The sequence below is a fragment of the Trachypithecus francoisi genome, unplaced genomic scaffold, assembly GCF_009764315.1.
Source record: "Trachypithecus francoisi isolate TF-2019V2 unplaced genomic scaffold, Tfra_2.0 Lachesis_group10, whole genome shotgun sequence".
In the NCBI taxonomy this organism is placed as follows: Eukaryota; Metazoa; Chordata; class Mammalia; order Primates; family Cercopithecidae; genus Trachypithecus; species Trachypithecus francoisi.
The window spans coordinates 116,378,386-116,400,228 of NW_022681455.1; the positions used below are offsets into that span (position 1 = coordinate 116,378,386).

A 21,843-nucleotide genomic window follows, 5' to 3' on the forward strand; every position below is an offset into this window, starting at 1 on the left:
GGGCAACAGAGTGAGACCTTATCTCAAGAAAATAAAACAAATAAAGAACAAAAATGGTAAGATGAAACATCTAGCTGTTGAGAAGTCTCTAGACCATTTTAATATCTTTATTCCTATATCCAATGACCGATTCTAAATATAGGCTTGCCTTCTATACAGATTAGTTTAAAAAGAAACAGAGATGCTTACAGCTTTTGCTTCAAACAGGTTATCAGAAAATCCTATAGGATCCAGTTTCCTGAAAATCTGTAAGGAATAACATTTAAATTCATGGAGTTCATCTTTTTACTCCATACTTCTGAGCTTAAGGAGCCATTAGTCTTGTTTTGGGAATTAAAGAATATTTCCCCATTTCAAAGCTGTTGTAGAAACTGCTTTCCTATATTCTATATCTTATGCAAATCCAGACTGAGATTCAGATAGGATTCAGATAGCATGTTCAGGGTCTTTCTGCTTTTTATATTAAAACTCTAGAAGTTTCTACTTTCTTCTTGAAAGCAGCACTCTTGAATGGCAGACCTCATGTTGGCAAATGATGGATGCCTTCAAAGACTTACTTGACATATTTGATGGGGAAATCATATCAGCCCTTTGGTAGAGAAAGAGGGAAAGTCATTCTAGCAGGAGAATGACAGCCATTTTTATCAAGGGGCTTTGTGTTGTTGTGTTTGATCTCTGCATGTATCTGCTTGTATCCAAAGAAGAGAAAGTGTATGAAAAGACAGGTAAAAAAGCAAAGGTCTCAGGATTGCAGGTAGGCTTCCTTAATTATTAGTAAATGAATTTTTACTGACAATCAGAATAATGCTGGAATAAAGAAGTTAACCCCCAGGTAAGACACATACCACTTTCTGGGATAACCTTTGTGTGCAGCTGAGCCACAGATTAACTCTGTGGTGTCCATGGTTGAAGAATGAAGCTCTTTTCCCCTTAGAGTTAGTAATATTGAGGGTATATTTAAAAACAGATTTTGACCTGACATGTTTTATATTCTAAGGGCACTATAGTCTAGGACAGACACCTAAATCCTATATCTAGGAACTGTTATGAGTGGGTTTTTCCTTGAAATTGTTAATTAACTTGAGCATCAAAACATCTCATGCTGAAGATTACAGAGAGAATTTTTATTACTCTGGTATAAAAAGATTAACAGCCATTGATTGCTTTCCTTTTCGAATGTCATGAGAGAAACATAGATATTTATGCAGAGAAAGGTATAATCAGCAGTGGGTGGAGGCAGAAACAGCCATTCCCCGATTAACTTCATGGACATTAATCAGTAGAGAACATCTGAAGGAGTGTGAAGATAGATGCTTGAAATGGAATTGTGTACATATAAGTGAATATACAAATTATGCTATTGTGTCTGATCACTTTTATGCGACTCTAATTAGGATGCCAGCTACACTAATATCCTTTCCTGTGTACTTTGTGTCTGATGTCTTTCAAGCAGCATTATGATTTGGCTTATCCATATTTTTGGATATAGTTGCGTTCTCATTTATATATGAATTTCCATTGTATGAATTTAACATACACTACAAATTACTTATTTTACTATTGATGGGATTTTAGGTAATCTATTAGTTTTTGGCTCTTACAAATATTTATGCCTTGAATATTCTAGACAGTGGATGGCAATCTGTGGTTTAGGCAACCTGCTACTGTATAGCCGGCGACCCAAGATTTTTTTTAATTTTTATTTTAAAGAATTTTTGAGAACATAAAGAAGATCGTGTGACAGAGGCTGTAGGTAAACTTCAAAATCTAACAGATTTAATATCTAATTCTTTACAAAAAAGTTTGTTTATTATGTTTTAGATCATGACTTTCCTAAGGTCCTTTTACTTATTTATACTGCTTGGGATTCAAAGAGCTTCTTGAAACTGTGGGTTGACTTCTTTCATGAGTATTGTAAATTCTCAGCTACTGTCTTTAAAATATTGCCATGCCCATTCTTTATCACTTCAGGTTTTGATAATCTAATTATACATATTTATACCTTTTGACTATGGCCCATATGTATCTTACATTATTTCCTTCATTTTTCCACTGAGTGCTTTAGTTGACTATTTTGTTTTGACCTATCTACCAGTACAGGCATAGAGACTGTGGAGATAAATGCTTAAAATAGAATTGTTTACACATTAGTGAATACACAAATTATGCCATCGTGTCTGATCACTTTTATGTGACTCTAATTACGATGCCACCCACACTAAAATCCTTTCCTGTGTACTTTGTGTTTGATGTCTTTCAGACATCCTTTCAGGTGTCAGAGATATCAGAGATATTACGGGTTTGGTTTTAGAGCACTATAATAAAGTAAATATTGCAATAATATAAGTCACATGAATTTTTTGGTTTCCCAGTATATATAAAAGCTACGTTTACACTATACTGTATTCTATTAAGCGTGCAATAGCATTATCTCTAAAAAAGTAAACATCTTAACTAAAAAAATTTTGCTGTAAAAAAATGCTAATGATCATCTAACCCTTTAGCAAGTTGTAATGTTTTTGTTGGTGGAAAGGCTTTCCTCAATGTTGATGGGTGCTGACTGATCTGGGTGGTGGTTGCTGAAGGTTGAAGTGGCTGTGGAGATTTCTTAAAATAAGACAACAATGAAGTTTGCCACATCCATGGATTCTTCCTTTCATGAAAGAGTTCTCTGTAGCATGCGATGCTGTTGGATAACTTTTTACCCACTGCACAGCTTCTTTCAAAACTAGAGTCAGTCCTCTCAAACTCTGCTGCTGCTTTGTCAGCTAAGTGTATGTAATATTCTAAATCCTTTGCTTTCATTTCAACAATGTGCACAGCATCTTCAACAGGAGTAGATGCCATCTGAAGAAGTCACTTTCTTGGCTCACTCATAAGAAGCAACTCCTTATCCAATTCAGTCACATCTTCAGGCTGCAATTCTAATTCCAGCTTTTTGCTATTTCCACCACATTTGCAGTTCCTTTCTCCACTGAAGTCTTGCACCCCTGAAAATCATTCGTGAGGATTGGAATCAACTTCTTCCAAACTCCTGTTAATGTTGATATTTTGACCTCTTCCCATGAATCACAAATGTTCTTAATGACGGGCAGAATGATGACTCCTTTGCAGAAGGTTTTCAATTTACTTTGTCAAGATCCATCAGAATAATCACTAGTGATGGCAGCTATAGCCTTACAAAATGTATTGCTTAAATAATAAGACTTGAAAGCAAAAATTACTCCTTAATCCATGGGCTGCAGAATGGATGTTGTGTTGGCAGGCACGAAAACAACATTAATCTTCCTGTACATCTCCATCAGAGCTCTTGGGTGACTGAGTGCGTTGTTAATGGGCAGTAACATTTGGAAAGGAATCCTTTTTCCTGAGCAGTAGATCTTAATAGTGGGTTTAAAATATTCAGTGAACCATGCAATAAACAGATGTGCTGTCATCCATACTTTGTTGTTCCATTGAGAAGGAACAGCAGTGTAGATTTAGCACAATTATTAAGGGCCCTAGGATTTTCTGAATGGTAAATGAGCATTGGCTTAAACTTAAAGTCACCAGGTGCATTAGTCTCTAACAAAAGAGTCAGCCTGTGCTGTGAAGCTTCGAAACTGGGCATTGACTTCTCCTTTCTAGCTATGAAGTCCTAGATGGTATCTTCTTCCAATATAAGATTGTTTTATTTATGTTAAAAATCTGTTTAGCATAGCTACCTTCATCAACTAACTTAGCTAGATCTTCTGATAACTTGCTGCAGCTTCTTCATCAGCACTTGCTGCTTCACCTTGCATTTCCACGTTATGGAGACAGTGTTTTTCTAAGGAAAGAACCTCATGAACAACATCTGCTAACTTCAGACTTTTCTGCTGCAGCTTCCTCCCATCTCTCAGCCTTCGCAGAATTGAAGAGAGTTAGGGCCTTGCTCTGAATCAGGCGTTGGCTTAAAGAAATGTTGTGGCTGGTTTCATCTTCTTTCCAGACCATGGAAACCTTCTCCACATCAGCAATAAGGCTATTTTGCTTTCTTATCATTTGTGTGTTCACTGGAGTAACATTTTTAATTTCCTTCAAGAGCTTTTCCTTTGCATTCACACCTTGTCTGTTTGATACAAGAGGTCTGGCTTTCAGCCCATGTTGGCTTTTGACATGCCTTCCTCACTAAGTTTAATGACTTCTCACTTTTGATTTGAAGGGAGAGATGTGTGTCTCTTCCTTTCACTTTAACACTTAGAGGCCATTGTCAGGTTATTAATTGGCCTGATTTCAATATTGTTGTGTCTCTGGGAGTAGGGAGGTCCAAGGAGAGTGAGAAAAATGGGGGAATGGTTGGTCAATGGAGCAGTCAGAATACACACCTAATATTTATCAGTTAAGTTGGCTATCTTATATGGATGCAGTTCCAGGTGCTCTGAAACAGTTACCATAGTAACATCAAAGATCACTGATCACAGATCACCATAACTGATACAATAATGAAGAAAATGTTTGAAATATTGGAAGAGTTACCAAAATGTGACTCAGAGATGCAAGGTGAGCATATTGCAGAAAAATTGTGCCAATAATGCAGGGTTGCTACAAACCTTCAATTCGTAAAAACTGCAGTATCTGTGAAGTACAATAAAGTGACATGCATTAACATGAGCTATGCCTTCTATAATCTTACATCACTTTAATTTGTTATTTAAAAACTTTTAAAACATCTATCATGATCTTAATTTTAGACTTTTTAGTTTTGAAACATGCCAGTGGTTACTTTTATAGATCTCAGCTTCTTATTTTTAAACACATTTCTTCCATCTTTTTTTCTATTACTTTGAATATATTATGAATAGTTATTTTAAAGTTATTATTTAAAAAATTCAATATCTGGATGATATTTGAGTCTTCTTTTTTGGTTTTGATCATTTTGTCCCTCTTGTCTTTCCTGTTAATTATTATTATTATTATTTATTATTATTATTATTACTGAGATGGAGTTTCACTCTTTGTTGCCCAGACTGGAGTGCAGTGGTGCAAGCTCGGCTCACTACAACCTCCACCTCCTGGGTTCAAGTGATTCTCCTGTCTCAGCCTCCTGAGTAGCTGGGATTACAGGCGCCCGCCACCACACCCAGCTAATTTTTGTATTTTTAGTAGAGACAGGGTTTCACTATGTTGGCCAGGCTGGTCTTGAACTCTTGACCTTGGGTGATCCATCCGCCTCGGCCCCGCAAAGTGCTGGGATTATAGGTGTGAGCCGCTGCACCCGGCCATCCTGTTAATTTTTTAAATTAAACTTATAATTTTGAGATAATTATAGACTTACATGCAATTGTAAGAAATAATACAGAGTGATCTCATGTACTGTTTATGCATTTTTCCCCAGCCGTAACACCTTGAAAACCTATAGCACAATATCACAACCCTGATAAGGATTTTGATACAGGTGAACTACAGGACATTTCCATCACCACAGTTGCCTTCATGTTGCCTTTTTATAGCTACATCTGCTTCCATCTCATCCTCACCCTCTTCTTAACCTCTGGGAAGCACTAATCTCTTCTCCGTTTCTACACTTTTGTCATTTTAAGAGTTTTATGTAAATGCAATCATACACTGTGCAACCCTTTGGAATTGGCTTATTTTCACTCAGCATAATTCTTTGGAGATTAATCCTGGTTGTGGCATGTATCAATGTTCTTTCCTTTTAATTGCTGAGTAGCATTGCTTTGTACACATGCACCACAGTTAGTTTAAGCATTTACCTATCGAAAGATACCCGGATTGTTTCTAATTTTTGGCGATTACTAATTAGGCTGCTATAAACATTCATGTACAGGTTTCTGAGTGGACATAAGCTTTTTTCTGTTTTAGAAGGAGCCTTGCTCTTTTGTCCAGGCTGGAGTGCAGGGGCGTGACCCTGGCTCACTGCAACCTCCGCCTCCAGGGTTTAAGTGATTCTCCTGCCTCAGCCTCCCCAGTAGTTGGGATTACAGGCATGTGCCACCATGCCCAGCTAATTTTTTGTATTTTTAGTAGAGACAAGGCTTTGCTATGTTGGCCAGGCTGGTCTTGAACTCCTGACCTCAAGTGATCCACCTGCCTTGGCCTCCCAAAGTGCTGGGATTACAGGCATGAGCCACTATGCCTAGTCATGAGTGGACATAAATTTTTATTTCTCTGGAATAAATGCCCCCAAAACCAAGACTGGTCATAAAGTAGTTGTATGTTTAGTTCTTTAAAGAAACTGCCAAGCTAGGGAAGTCTGGACATGGTGGCTCATGCCTATAATTCCAGCACTTTGGGAGGCCCAAGTGGTCGGATTGCTGGAGCCCAGAAGTTTGAGACTAGCCTGTGCAACATAGTGAAACCCTGTCTCTACAAATAATAATAATAATAAAAATTAGCCAGGAGTACTGACTGGCTGTCACCCTGTGGTCCCAGCTACTTGGGAGGCTGAAGTGGGAGGATCTCCTGAGCCAGGGAGGTCAAGGCTGTAGTGAGCTGGGATCCTGCCACTGCACTGCAGCCAGCACTCCTGCCACTCCATTCCACTCCAGTGACAGAGTGAGACCCTGTCAAAAAAACCAAAAACAAACAACAACAAAAAAAACCAACAACAACCACCCCCGCCCCACCCCCCTCCACACACACACACACAAATCTGCCAAGCTGTTTTTCAGAGTGGCTGTATCATTTTACATTTCCACCAGCAATGTATGAGTGACCCAATTTCTCCATATTCTCACAACATTTAGTGTTGTCACTATTTTTTATTTTAGCCATTCAGATAACTGCGTAGTGATTTCACATTGTGGTTTTAATTTGCATTTGCCTAATGCCTAATATTGAACATCTTTTCATTTGCGTATTTTCCATCTGTATAGCCTCTTTGGTGAACATCTCTTTATGTCTTTTACCTATTATCTAAATGAATAATGAGTTGTTTGCTTCTTTTTTTTTTTCCCCTATTGAGTTTTGAATGTTCTTTATATGCTTTCAATACTAGCCATTTGTGGAATGTGTGGTTTTGCAAATATTTCTACCCAGTGTGTAGCTTGTGTTTTTATCCTTTTAATAGGATCTTTTTTAGAGGAAAAATATTTTTGGGGGAGTCCAGTTTATACATTTTTCCTTTTCTGGATTGTGCTTTTGGTGTCAAGCCTTAGAACTCTTCGCCTAGAATTTTTCTTATGCTTTTTTTTTCTAAAAGCTTTATAGTTTTACATTTTACATTTCAGCCATGATCCACTGTGAGACTTTTTTTGTGTGTGTAAGATGTGAGACTTAGATTGAGACTCATTTCTGTTGCTCATGGATGTGAAATTTCTCCAGCATCATTTTGTTCAGAAAGACTGTCTTTCCTTCATTGAGTTGATATTGTACCTTTGCCATTACTTGAGCATATTTGTTTGGGTGTATTTTTTGGGTTCTCTATCCTGTTTTATGACCTATGACCTATGACCTATGGCCTGTCAATACCACACAATCTTGATTACTGTAGCTATATAATAAGTGTTAAAATCATTTACTCTTTTACTCAAGAAGCTAAAAAATGTGTTAAAATCAGGTAGGATGATTGTTCTCACTTTATTCTTCTTTTCAGTAATGTCTTTCAGTTCTTTTTATTTTCTACACAAATTTTAGAATAAACTACCTATATATACAAAAAGTCTTGCTGGGGTTTTAATAGAAGTTGCACTAAACCTTCTGGATAGAATTGATGTATTTATACTATGTTGAGTCTTTCAATCTACAAATATGATGTGTCTCTTCATTTATTGAAGTCTTCTTTAACTTTTCTTCATCAATAGTTTGCAGTTTTCTCTGTACAAGTCCTATACATGTTTTATTAAATTGAAAACTAAGTATTTCATTTTTGGAAACAATTCTAAATGGTATTTTATTTTCAATTTTGTGTCTACTTATTCATTGCTAGTATATAGAATATAATTATTTTTGTATATTTATCTTGTATTTTGAAATCATGCTGAACTCACTTATTTCTTTTTTTTTTAACTTTTATTTTAGGTTTGGGGATACATGTAAGGTTTGTTACATAGGTAAACACATGTGACAGGAAACTGTTGTACATATTATTTCATCTCCCAGGCATTAAGCCCAGTACCCAATAGTTATCCCTTCTGCTCCTCCCTCTGCTCCCACCCTCCCCACGAAGTAGAACCCAATGTCTGTTGTTTCCTTCTTTGTGTTTATAAGTTCTCATCGTTTAGCTCCCACTTTCCACAAGCGTGTGTAGTGTGTGTTTTTTAATAGGTTCCTTAGGATTTAAAAATGTAAGCAATTATGCCATCTATAAAAAAAACAGTTTTATTTGTTCCTTTCCAATCTTATGGCTTTTTCTTTTCTTGCATTATTGCACTGGCTAGAACTTCCAGCACTACGTTGAAGAAGAAAGGTGAGGGTGAACATCTTTGCCTTGTTCCCAATCTTACTAGGAAAGCAATCACCACTAAGTAAAATGTTATCTGTACTTTTTAAAGACACTCTTCATTAGGTTGAAGAAGTTCTCTGCTGCTCATAGTTTTATTTTATTTTTTTTCTGAGAATACTTTTTATCATTAATGGGTTTGAGCTTTGTCAAATGCTTTTTGTACATCAATTGATATGCTCATGTGATTTTTAAATTTAGCTTGTTAATATGGTGGAGTACAATGATGGATTTTCGAATATTAAACCAATCTTGTATCCCTGAAAAGGACTTCACTTGGTTATGAGGCATAATTCTTTTTATATATTGCTTAATTCTGCTTAATAATATTTTGTTAATAATTTTAAATCTGTATTTGTGAGAGATACTGGTGTGTAGGTTTCTTTTTTGTACTGTAACCTATTATTCTATTTTCTTAAATAGACTGTGTAGAATTGGTGTTAATTTTTCTTTTCTTTTTTTTTTTTTTTTGAGCTGGAGTTTCACTCTTGTCACCCAGGCTGGAGTGCGGTGGCACAGTCTCAGCTCACTCCAACCTCTGCCTCTCTCGTTCAAGCGATTCTCCTGCCTTAGCCTCCTGAGTAGCTGGGAGTATAGGTGTGCACCACCATGCCCAGCTAATTTTTGTATTTTTAGTAGAGACGGGGTTTCACCATATTGGCCAGGATGGTCTTGATCTCTTGACCTTGTGATCCGCCTGCCTTGGCCTCCCACAGTGTTAATTTTTCTTTAAGCATTCAGTAGACTTCTCCAGAGAAATCATCTGGGCTTGAAGATGTTTTTAAGAGAAGTTTTTAAATGATAAGTTCACGTTTCTTAATAGTTATAACATCTTTCAAATTATTTATTTCATATTGAGTGAGTTGTAGTTTGCCTTTTCTAAAAATTGGTCCATTTCACCTGAGTTGTCAAATTTATATGTGCAGCATTGTTTTGCGTAGTCCCTTATTATCCATTGATCTTTGCAGAATATGCAGTGATATCTTCTCTTTCATTCCTGGAATTACTAATTTATAACTTCCTTTTTCTTTGTCAATCTTGCTAGAGATCTGTCAATTTTAATCTTTTCAAAACTCAGCTCTTTATTCCATTGATTCTATTTTTTTCTGTTTTCAATTTTATTCATTTCTGCTCTTTAATATTTTAATTATTCTCCTTGCTTTGGGCTTGTTTAACTCTTGTTTTTCTAGGTTTTTGAGATAGGAACTTAGATTATTGGTTGGAAAGTTTTTTTTTCTCTTATAATGTAGTAATTTAATGCTTTGCATTTCCCTCATAGCACTGCTTTAGCTAACAGATATTGATATATTGTATTTTCATTTTCCTTCCTTCCTTCCTTCTTTCCTTCTTTCATTCTCCTTTTCTTTTCTTTTCTTCTTTTCTTTCTTTTTGACGGAGTCTCGCTCTGTTGCCCAGGCTGCAGTGCAGTGGTGCGATCTCGGCTCACTGCAAGCTCTGCCTCCCAAGTTCACGTCATTTTCCTGCCTCAGCCTCTGGAGTAGCTGGGACTACAGGCACTGGCCACCACTCCCAGCTAGTTTTTTGTATTTTTTCTTTTCTTTCTTTCTTTCTTTTTTTTTTGGTAGGGACGGGGTTTCACCATGTTAGCCATGATGGTATCGATCTCCTGACCTTGTGATCTGCCCGCCTTGGCTTTTTTTTTTTTTTTTTTGATGGAGTCTCGCTCTGTTGCCCAGGCTGTAGTGCAGTGGCGCAATCTCGGCTGGCTGCAAACTCTGCCTCCCAGGTTCAAGCAATTCTCCTGCCTCAGTCTCCCGAGTAGCTGGGACTACAGGTGCCCGCCACCATGCCCAGCTATTTTTTTGTATTTTGAGTGGAGACGGGGTTTCACCATGTTGGCCAGGATGGTCTCGATCTCTTGATCTCATGATCTCCTCGCCTCGGCCTCTCAAAGTGTTGGGATTACAGGCGTGAGCCACTGCGCCTGACCTTGTATTTTCATCTAGTTCAGTGTATTCTTGATTTCCCATGACACTTCCCCTTTGACTCACGGGTTATTTAGAAATGCGCTCTTTCGTTTTCTAGGGTATGGAGATTTTCCTGTTGTCCTTCTGTTTATATCCAGTTTAATTCCATTTTGGTCAGAGAACACACTCTGTATATTTCAATTCTTTTAAATTTGTTGAGTTTTTGGCCCGGGATACAGTCTAATTTGGTATATGTCCAATGGCATTTGAAAATAATGTATACTCTGTTATTGTTGGTTGGAGTATTTTATAAATGTCAATTCGATTATTTTGGTTGATGATGTTGTATTGTTCTATCCTTGCTGATTTTCTGTTTTGTTCTATCAATTGTTGAGAAGGTGGTGTTGAAGTCTCCAACTACAGTTGTACATTTGCCTTATGCCTTCTTTTACTTCTATTGGTTTTGCTTTACATATTTTCCACTGTTGTTTGGTATATACGCATTTGGGATTGTGTCTTAATGGCTGATTTGCCCTTTAAGCATTATATAAAAATCTTCTCTGTCTCTGGAAATTTTCTTTGCTTTAAAATCTACTTTATCTGCTTTAAAATCTACATTATAAAATGGTTTATATTTAATATAACCATTCCAGTTTTCTGTTGATTAATGTTTGTGTAGTACATCTTTTTCCATTCTCTAACTTTCAACTTGCCTATATCAAATTTTAAGTGACTTTCTGTAGATAGCATATAGTGAAATCATGTTTTACATCCACTTTGCAATCTGTGTCTCTTAATTGATGTTTTTAGACATTTACCTTTTTTTTTTTTTAGTAAAAAAAGTTTACAGTGGCATAGCAGGAAATGCTTTTTAAGGTATTTTTGTAGAAACTTGATTTAAAAAAAATGTAACTAGAGTGACCAACTCATCCTGGTTTGCCCAAGTCTTTTCCAGTTTTAACACTGAAAGTCCTGTGTTCCAGGAAGCCCCACAGTCCTAGGTAACCAGGACAATTACAGATCATTTTCTTTTAACGTAGTTATTGATATATTAGAGCTTAGGTCTGCAATTTTACTTTATATTTTTGTTTATTCTCTCTGGCTTTTCTTTCTCTGTTTCTCCTTACTGACTTGAAGCGAGTTACCTGTACTTTTTTTTTTTTTTGGAATTTCATTAGATTTTATCTATAGTGCTTAGGAGTAAATATCTTTGCATAACTTCCTTTAGTGATTGCTATAGCTATTATATTACATATACATAACTTATCACAGTCTATTGGTGTCATCATCTCACAAGTCTGAGTGAAGCATAGAAACTGTACTTTCCTTTAAGTCCCTTACTCTCTGCTGTTTATAATTGTCTTCAAGATTTTCTCTACAGGGCACATTAAGAGTCATATGAAGCAGCGTTATAATTTTTTTGTTTCTACCATCAAACATAATTTATAAAAGGTATTAAGAAGGAAAGCCTATTGCATTTACCCATATTTTTGCTTACTATGCTCCTTTTTCTTTATGGTACTTCAAGTTTATTATTATTTTTTTCTTCAATATCTCCTCTTTGTTTAAAGAACTTCCATCAGCCATTCTTTTAGGGCAGGTCTCCTGATGACAAATTCTCTGCTTTTCTTCATCTGAGAATATTTTGATTTCCTCTTTCCTCCTGAAAGACATTTTCAGTGGATATAGGTTCTGGGTTAATTTCTCATCAGAAATCATGGAATCTAGAAGAAAGCGGTACCAAAAAATAGGGGAAAATGTCTTGAGAAAGAAACGGCATTCAAAAGATAATCCTATGAATTATGCATCTATAGGTAAAGCGGTAAACGTACAGGCTAAGTATGTGAATTATGTTTTAAGACAGCTTCAGACCTCTCTGTACCTTAGACTTACAGCAGTGAAAAATTTAGATCTGCAGGTTTGAGGGGAGAGATAAAAGGGAGAGGGAAATGGAAGAGGTAGCAGGAGCTCATTCGAAAGCATGTGGCTTGTTTAAACACAAATGAAGTTTCTCAAAAAATGTTTTCTACATTAACATTTTCTACATTACCTTAACCTTAATCAACTTCTGGTTTTTCGTATTTCATCTTGGAAGGCTGCCTCATTTCCTCCCAACAAAATGTTCTAAAGAGATCCAAGAATAGCACCAGTTTTCAACACAGAAGTGTAAAACTACTTTCTGCTTGGGTGAAAGATTTTTAAGACTTGAAAACTTGATTTGCTGACTTGTTGGTTTGGAAATGGTGGCCAAACTACAAATTACCTTGCTCTGGTGATGTTCCAGAAGTAATTCTAGATTATAAGATTTACTTTGGGAGCACAGATATTATTCTTAGGGAATAATATACTAGGAACATACTAGGGAGAGGTTTTGCCATATTTCCAAGTATATATATACCTCTAAACTTAAGTGAGTAACTTGGAAACATGTAAGAATATCTAGGTAACCTGAGATTAAACACAGGATAGAAAAATTGCCTTTGCTTGCTAAGGAAATTAGGTAAGGCCATCTTAAATCTTTGTTAAAAAGATGTTCTTGGGCCAGGTGCCGTGGCTCACACCTGTAATTCCAGCACTTTGGGAGGCTGAGGCAGGCAGACCATGAGGTCAGGAGATCGAGACCATCCTGACCAACATAGTGAAACACCATCTCTACTAAAAATACACAGATTAGCTAGGCATGGTGTGTGCCTGTAATCCCAACTACTCAGAAGGCTGAGACACGAGAATCACTTGAACCCAGGAGGCAGAGGTTCCAGTGAGCCAATATCACACCTTGCACTCCAGCCTGGTAACAGAGTGAGACTCTGTCTCAAAAAAAAAAAAAAAAAAAAAAAAAAAAAAAAAAAAAAAAGATGTTTTTGCAGGTGAAGCCAGAGAAAAAGCCTATTCACAAAAAGGCCATGGCTGCACAATAGTATTTTGCTTCCCTTGTCCAGTGGATATTTGAAATTATGTTGAATTTTCTCTTATCCAATATGAATAACTATAATAAAATACACAAAGAGGAGCATTGAGCTCAACCATCATCAAGTCTGATAATCTTTTACCTAATAGCAACTAAACTACTGTTTGTACTTGATATTTTGTCAGTTTGAATTTAAAAAAGGAATCTCAAAGTTCCTTTAATTGAAGAAATATATAGAAATCGACTCCCTCCAATGCCTCTCACTCTAGGAAACAAAATCTAGAAGCACATTGTGCTGTGAAAATACAGAATTTCCAAAATTTCTGCTACAAGTGGTTTGTAAGTGTCCAAGAAGAAAGGGATATGTTTTTAGTGTGGCCTCAATGGAGAATCTCCTGAAGGAAATAGGCTGTTGGTTTAATTTTATTGTATTCAATTTTAAATGGTGTTTTCAAATCGAATATTAAAAAAATCAAAAGTGTTACTTTAAATTTGGTGGCCTCATATGGTGGTGCTGTTGGGTAGATAACAGATCTAACAGAGAAACATATTCATTAATTACTATTGTAATGATTGTAAGATTAATAATGTTGAGTTTGTGCACTAGAGTTAAAAAAGTTAGCTTATTGGGGGGGCGGAGCCAGATGGCCGAATAGGAACAGCTCCAGTCTCCAACTCCCAGCGTGAGCGACACAGAAGACCGGTGATTTCTGCATTTTCAACTGAGGTACTGGGGTCATCTCTCTAGGGAGTGCCGGACAATCGGTGCTGGTCAGCTGCTGCAGCCTGACCAGCGTGAGCTGAAGCAGGGCGAGGCATCGCCTCACCTGGAAGCGCAAGGGGGAAGGGAATCCCTTTTCCTAGCCAGGGGAACTGAGACACACAACACCTGGAAAATCGGGTAACTCCCACCCCAATACTGCGCTTTAAGGAAACAGGCACACCAGGAGAATATATCCCATACCTGGCCAGGAGGGTCCCACGCCCACGGAGCCTCCCTTACTGCTAACACAGCCGTCTGCGGCGATCTATCCGCAAGGCAGCAGCGAGGCTGGGGGAGGGGCGCCCGCCATTGCTGAGGCTTAAGTAGGTAAACAAAGCCGCTGGGAAGCTCGAACTGGGTGGAGCTCACAGCAGCTCAAGGAAACCTGCCTGTCTCTGTAGACTCTACCTCTGCGGACAGCGCACAGCTGCAGTCCATTAGGGGAAAGAGCGGGGCCGTTGCAGACGCGAATGACTCTGTCTGACAGCTTTGGGGAGAGCCGTGGATCTCCTAACGCGGAGGTTGAGATCTGAGAACGGACAGACTGCCTGCTCAGGTGGGTCCCTGACCACTGAGTAGCCTAGCTGGGAGACATCCCCCACTAGGGGCAGTCTGACACCCCACACCTCACAGGGTGGAGTCACCCCTGAGAGGAAACTTCCAAAGAAAGAATCAGACAGGTACACTCGCTGTTCAGCAATATTCTATCTTCGGCAACCTCTGCTGCTGACACCCAGGAAAACAGGGTCTGGAGTGGACCTCAAGCAATCTCCAACAGACCAACAGACAGTCCTTCTGACTGTCAGACGGAAAACTATCAAACAGGAAGGACACCTATACCAAAACCCCATCAGTACGTCACCATCATCAAAGACCAGAGACAGATAAAACCACAAAGATGGGGAAGAAGCAGGGCAGAAAAGCTGGAAATTCAAAAAATAAGAGCACATCTCCCCCTGCAAAGGAGCGCAGCCCATCGCCAGCAACGGATCAAAGCTGGTCAGAGAATGACTTTGACGAGATGAGAGAAGAAGGCTTCAGTCCATCAAACCTCTCAGAGCTAAAGGAGGAATTACGTACCCAGCGCAAAGAAACTAAAAATCTTGAAAAAAAAGTGGAAGAATTGACAGCTAGACTAATTAATGCAGAGAAGATCATAAACGAAATGACAGAGATGAAAACCATGACACGAGAAATACGTGACAAATGCACAAGCTTCAGTAACCGACTCGATCAACTGGAAGAAAGAGTATCAGCGATTGAGGATCAAATGAATGAAATGAAGCGAGAAGAGAAACCAAAAGAAAAAAGAAGAAAAAGAAATGAACAAAGCCTGCAAGAAGTATGGGATTATGTAAAAAGACCAAATCTACGTCTGATTGGGGTGCCTGAAAGTGAGGGGGAAAATGGAACCAAGTTGGAAAACACTCTTCAGGATATCATCCAGGAGAACTTCCCCAACCTAGCAGGGCAGGCCAACATTCAAATTCAGGAAATACAGAGAACGCCACAAAGATACTCCTCCAGAAGAGCAACTCCAAGACACATAATTGCCAGATTCACCAAAGTTGAAATGAAGGAAAAAATCTTAAGGGCAGCCAGAGAGAAAGGTCGGGTTACCCACAAAGGGAAGCCCATCAGACTAACAGCAGACCTCTCGTCAGAAACTCTACAAGCCAGAAGAGAGTGGGGGCCAATATTCAACGTTCTTAAAGAAAAGAATTTTCAACCCAGAATTTCATATCCAGCCAAACTAAGCTTCATCAGTGAAGGAGAAATAAAATCCTTTACAGATAAGCAAATGCTTAGAGATTTTGTCACCACCAGGCCTGCCTTACAAGAGACCCTGAAGGAAGCCCTAAACATGGAAAGGAACAACCGGTACCAGCCATTGCAAAAACATGCCAAAATGTAAAGAACATCGAGGCTAGGAAGAAATTGCATCAACTAACGAGCAAAATAACCAGTTAATATCATAATGACAGGATCAAGTTCACACATAACAATATTAACCTTAAATGTCAATGGACTAAATGCTCCAATTAAAAGACACAGACTGGCAAACTGGATAAAGAGTCAAGACCCATCAGTCTGCTGTATTCAGGAGACCCATCTCACATGCAGAGACATACATAGGCTCAAAATAAAGGGATGGAGGAAGATCTACCAAGCAAATGGAGAACAAAAAAAAGCAGGGGTTGCAATCCTAGTCTCTGATAAAACAGACTTTAAACCATCAAAGATCAAAAGAGACAAAGAAGGCCATTACATAATGGTAAAGGGATCAATTCAACAGGAAGAGCTAACTCTCCTAAATATATATGCACCCAATACAGGAGCACCCAGATTCATAAAGCAAGTCCTTAGAGACCTACAAAGAGACTTAGACTCCCATACAATAATAATGGGAGACTTCAACACTCCACTGTCAACATTAGACAGATCAACGAGACAGAAAGTTAACAAGGATATCCAGGAATTGAACTCATCTCTGCACCAAGCGGACCTAATAGACATCTATAGAACTCTCCACCCCAAATCAACAGAATATACATTCTTCTCAGCACCACATCGCACTTATTCCAAAATTGACCACATAATTGGAAGTAAAGCACTCCTCAGCAAATGTACAAGAACAGAAATTATAACAAACTGTCTCTCAGACGACAGTGCAATCAAACTAGAACTCAGGACTAAGAAACTCAATCCAAACCGCTCAACTACATGGAAACTGAACAACCTGCTCCTGAATGACTACTGGGTACATAACGAAATGAAAGCAGAAATAAAGATGTTCTTCGAAACCAATGAGAACAAAGATACAACATACCAGAATCTCTGGGACACATTTAAAGCAGTGTGTAGAGGGAAATTTATAGCACTACATGCCCACAAGAGAAAGCAGGAGAGATCTAAAATTGACACTCTAACATCACAACTAAAAGAACTAGAGAGGCAAGAGCAAACACATTCAAAAGCTAGCAGAAGGCAAGAAATAACTAAGATCAGAGCAGAATTGAAGGAGATAGAGACACAAAAAACCCTCCAAAAAATCAATGAATCCAGGAGTTGGTTTTTTGAAAAGATCAACAAAATTGACAGACCGCTAGCAAGACTAATAAAGAAGAAAAGAGAGAGGAAGCAAATAGTCGCAATAAAAAATGATGAAGGGGATATCACCACCGACCCCACAGAAATACAAACAACCATCAGAGAATACTATAAATGCCTCTACGCAAATCAACTAGAAAATCTAGAAGAAATGGATAATTTCCTGGACACTTACACTCTTCCAAGACTAAACCAGGAAGAAGTTGAATCCCTGAATAGACCAATAGCAGGCTCTGAAATTGAGGCAACAATTAATAGCCTACCCGCCAAAAAAAGTCCAGGACCAGATGGATTCACAGCTGAATTCTACCAGAGGTACAAGGAGGAGCTGGTACCATTCCTTCTGAAACTATTTCAATCAATAGAAAAAGAGGGAATCCTCCCTAACTCTTTTTATGAGGCCAACATCATCCTGATACCAAAGCCTGGCAGAGACACAACAAAAAAAGAGAATTTTAGACCAATATCCCTGATGAACATCGATGCAAAAATTCTCAATAAAATACTGGCAAACCGGATTCAGCAGCATATCAAAAAGCTTATCCACCATGATCAAGTGGGCTTCATCCCTGGGATGCAAGGCTGGTTCAACATTCGCAAATCAATCAACGTAATCCAGCATATAAACAGAACCAAAGACAAGAACCACATGATTATCTCAATAGATGCAGAAAAGGCTTTTGACAAAATTCAACAGCCCTTTATGCTAAAAACGCTCAATAAATTCAGTATTGATGGAACGTACCTCAAAATAATAAGAGCTATTTATGACAAACCCACAGCTAATATCATACTGAATGGGCAAAAACTGGAAAAATTCCCTTTGAAAACTGGCACAAGACAGGGATGCCCTCTCTCACCACTCCTATTCAACATCGTGTTGGAAGTTCTGGCTAGGGCAATCAGGCAAGAGAAAGAAATCAAGGGTATCCAGTTAGGAAAAGAAGAAGTCAAATTGTCCCTGTTTGCAGATGACATGATTGTATATTTAGAAAACCCCATTGTCTCAGCCCAAAATCTCCTTAAGCTGATAAGCAACTTCAGCAAAGTCTCAGGATACAAAATAATGTGCAAAAATCACAAGCATTCTTATACACCAGTAACAGACAAGCAGAGAGCCAAATCAGGAATGAACTTCCATTCACAATTGCTTCAAAGAGAATAAAATACCTAGGAATCCAGCTTACAAGGGATGTAAAGGACCTCTTCAAGGAGAACTACAAACCACTGCTCAGTGAAATCAAAGAGGACACAATCAAATGGAAGAACATACCATGCTCATGGATAGGAAGAATCAATATCGTGAAAATGGCCATACTGCCCAAGGTTATTTATAGATTCAATGCCATCCCCATCAAGCTACCAATGAGTTTCTTCACAGAATTGGAAAAAACGGCTTTAAAGTTCATATGGAACCAAAAAGAGCCCGCATTGCCAAGACAATCCTAAGTCAAAAGGACAAAGCTGGAGGCGTCACGCTACCTGACTTCAAACTATACTACAAGGCTACAGTAACCAAAACAGCATGGTACTGGTACCACAACAGAGATATAGACCAATGGAACAGAACAGAGTCCTCAGAAATAATACCACACATCTACAGCCATCTGATCTTTGACAAACCTGACAAAAACAAGAAATGGGGAAAGGATTCCCTATTTAATAAATGGTGCTGGGAAAATTGGCTAGCCATAAGTAGAAAGCTGAAACTGGATCCTTTCCTTACCCCTTATATGAAAATTAATTCAAGATGGATCAGAGACTTAAATGTTAGACCTAATACCATAAAAACCCTAGAAGAAAATCTAGGTAGTACCATTCAGGACATAGGCATGGGCAAGGACTTCATGTCTAAAACACCAAAAGCAACGGCAGCAAAAGCAAAATTGACACATGGGATCTAATTAAACTAAAGAGCTTTTGCACAGCAAAAGAAACTACCATCAGAGTGAACAGGCAACCTACAGAATGGGAGAAAATTTTTGCAACCTACTCATCTGACAAAGGGCTAATATCCAGAATCTACAAAGAACTCAAACAAATATACAAGAAAAAAACAAACAACCCCATCAAAAAGTGGGGAAAGGATATGAACAGACATTTCTCAAAAGAAGACATCCATACAGCCAACAGACACATGAAAAAATGCTCATCATCACTCGCCATCAGAGACATGCAAATCAAAACCACAATGAGATACCATCTCACACCAGTTAGAATGGCAATCATTAAGAAGTCAGGAAACAACAGGTGTTGGAGAGGATGTGGAGAAATAGGAACACTTTTACACTGTTGGTGGGATTGTAAACTAGTTCAACCATTATGGAAAACAGTATGGCAATTCCTCAAGGATCTAGAACTAGATGTACCATATGACCCAGCCATCCCACTACTGGGTATATACCCAAAGGATTATAAATTACTCTACTACAAAGACACATGCACACGTATGTTTATTGCGGCACTATTCACAATAGCAAAGACTTGGAATCAACCCAAATGTCCATCTGTGACAGACTGGATTAAGAAAATGTGGCACCTATACACCATGGAATACTATGCAGCCATCAAAAAGGATGAGTTTGCGTCCTCTGTAGGGACATGGATGCAGCTGGAAACCATCATTCTTAGCAAACTATCACAAGAAGAGAAACCAAACACCGCATGTTCTCACTCATAGGTGGGAACTGAACAATGAGATCACTTGGACTCGGGAAGGGGAACATCACACACTGGGGCCTATCATGGGGAGGGGGGAGGAGGGAGGGATTGCATTGGGGAGTTATACATGATATAAACGTCATGCACATGTACCCTAGAACTTAAAGTATAATAATAAAAAAAAAAGCTAGCTTATTAATAAAAAACAAAATGTTATGGAAACATGTTTGGCAACAATATGGTTTGAGTTGGAAGTTTATTTTCTTATGTTAGAATCTGATAAACTAGTTTTGTCTAACAGAACTTGTCGTGATAATGAAAATATACCATATTACAGTGGATATCAAACAATTCAAATGAGAATAGTAAGACCAGGGAACTGAATTTTTTTTAAACTTTTAGTTAATATAAATTTAAATTTAAATAGCTTCGTATGGCTGCCGGATTAGACAACATAGCTATAGACTGTGAAAATAAGGACAGTAAAGAAAGGTTGTGATAATTAAATGTTTAGAGTCCTGATTATTTACAAATTGTCATTATAAGTACCAGAGTGCATTAATGAGAACACACATAAGGCTGACAAATCATGACCTTCTTTTTTTCTTTTAAAAATGTCTTAGCATCGAATCTGTAAGATCATAATGATCGAATCTCAGACCATCAAACTAGAAACACATGCTATACAAACATTTTTAACCCTAAACAATCCTAGAAATTGTTTCATTGCCTCTCCCAATGTTCCCATTCCATTTCTGATTTACTCTGTTTGGATCATGTTAATGCCAGGATCTTTATCTTGTCCTGAACTCCCAGTATCTAACAAAAAGTCTACCACACGGTGGGTGCAATTAGTGTATACCGAATAGTTGCAAGTATGCTAATTGTTAGTGCATTTGCCTAGTCTATGGTTCTTGAATGCAGGCAGCTCAATATCTGTCTCCAGCATTATGCACAGTGAATGGTATAGGGCAAGCAGCAGTAAATGCTTGTGAATGGACTGCTGGACTTTGCATCTGTTTGTTCCTCTAATCCTTATCAAGAGAAGTTAAATGGAAATATATGCTTTCCCTTTTGTATAAGCCAGAAAAGTTAAGCATGAATCCTTCCCCTCTGTTGACTTCCTGCTTATAACTCTGCATGTTAAATGCCGAGTTTATTGCCAAGAGCTATGAGTCTTCTACACTTGGAAGAGAAGTGAAATTTCTGGAACGAATACACAAAGATCTAAGGAAATGCATATATTAAAAAATGTTTTGGCCTGGTGCGGTGACTCACACCTGTAATCCCAGCACTTTGGGAGGCCGAGGCAGGTCGATCATGAGGTCAGGAGTTCGAGACCAGCCTGGTCAATATGGTGAAACCATGTCTCTACTAAAAACACAAAAATTAGCCGGGCATGGTGGCATGTGCCTGTAGTCCCAGCTATCTGGCAGGCTGAGGCAGAAGAATTACTTGAACCTGGGAGGCGGAGGTTGTAGAGAGCCAAGATGGCGCACTGCACTCCAGCCTGGGCGACAGAGAGAGACTCCATCTCAAACAAACAAACAAACAAAATGTTTTGTGGGTGGGCGCAGTGGCTCATACCTGGCCTGTAATTGCAGCACTTTGGGAGGCCAAGGTGGGCAGATAGCTTGAGGTCAGGAGTTCAGGAGCAGCCTGGTCAACATGGCAAAACCCTGTCTCTACTAAAAGTACAAAAACTAGTCAGGTGTGGTGGCACACACCTGTAATCCCAGCTACTCGGGAGGCTGAGGCAGGAGAATCGCTTGAACCCAGGAGGTGGAGGTTGCAGTGAGCTGAGATTGCACCACTGTACTCTAGCCTGGGAGACAGAGTGAGTGAGACTTCATCTTTGTGACTTGCAAGTCATCTCCACTTAGAAGCAAAAGCAGTCTCTTCTTTCTTATGTTGACCATGTCTGCAGCAACAAAGATGCCAACATCTGCTTAACCATCTTTTTCTTAGTACTTGGTATACCCCCTCATTGGAAAGGGTCTTTTTTTTTTTTTTTTAAAGAAAATTATTTTTTTGAGGTGGTGGGACAGAA

General features: G+C 38.5%; 1 long non-coding RNA gene across 2 annotated transcripts in view; it reads right to left on the reverse strand.

The window, feature by feature from the left end:
* LOC117088077 overlaps positions 1-12,010 on the reverse strand; it is a 28,250-nt gene extending 16,240 nt beyond the window's left edge. Inside the window, exon 1 of one of the 2 annotated variants that reach the window (XR_004438989.1) lies at positions 11,833-12,010. This is a non-coding gene — a long non-coding RNA (uncharacterized LOC117088077). Of the gene's footprint in view, positions 1-4,497; positions 4,570-11,832 lie in introns of those variants that run through there. The other variant, XR_004438990.1, reaches the window with a different exon arrangement.
* Positions 12,011-21,843: the final 9,833 nt, after the last annotated feature.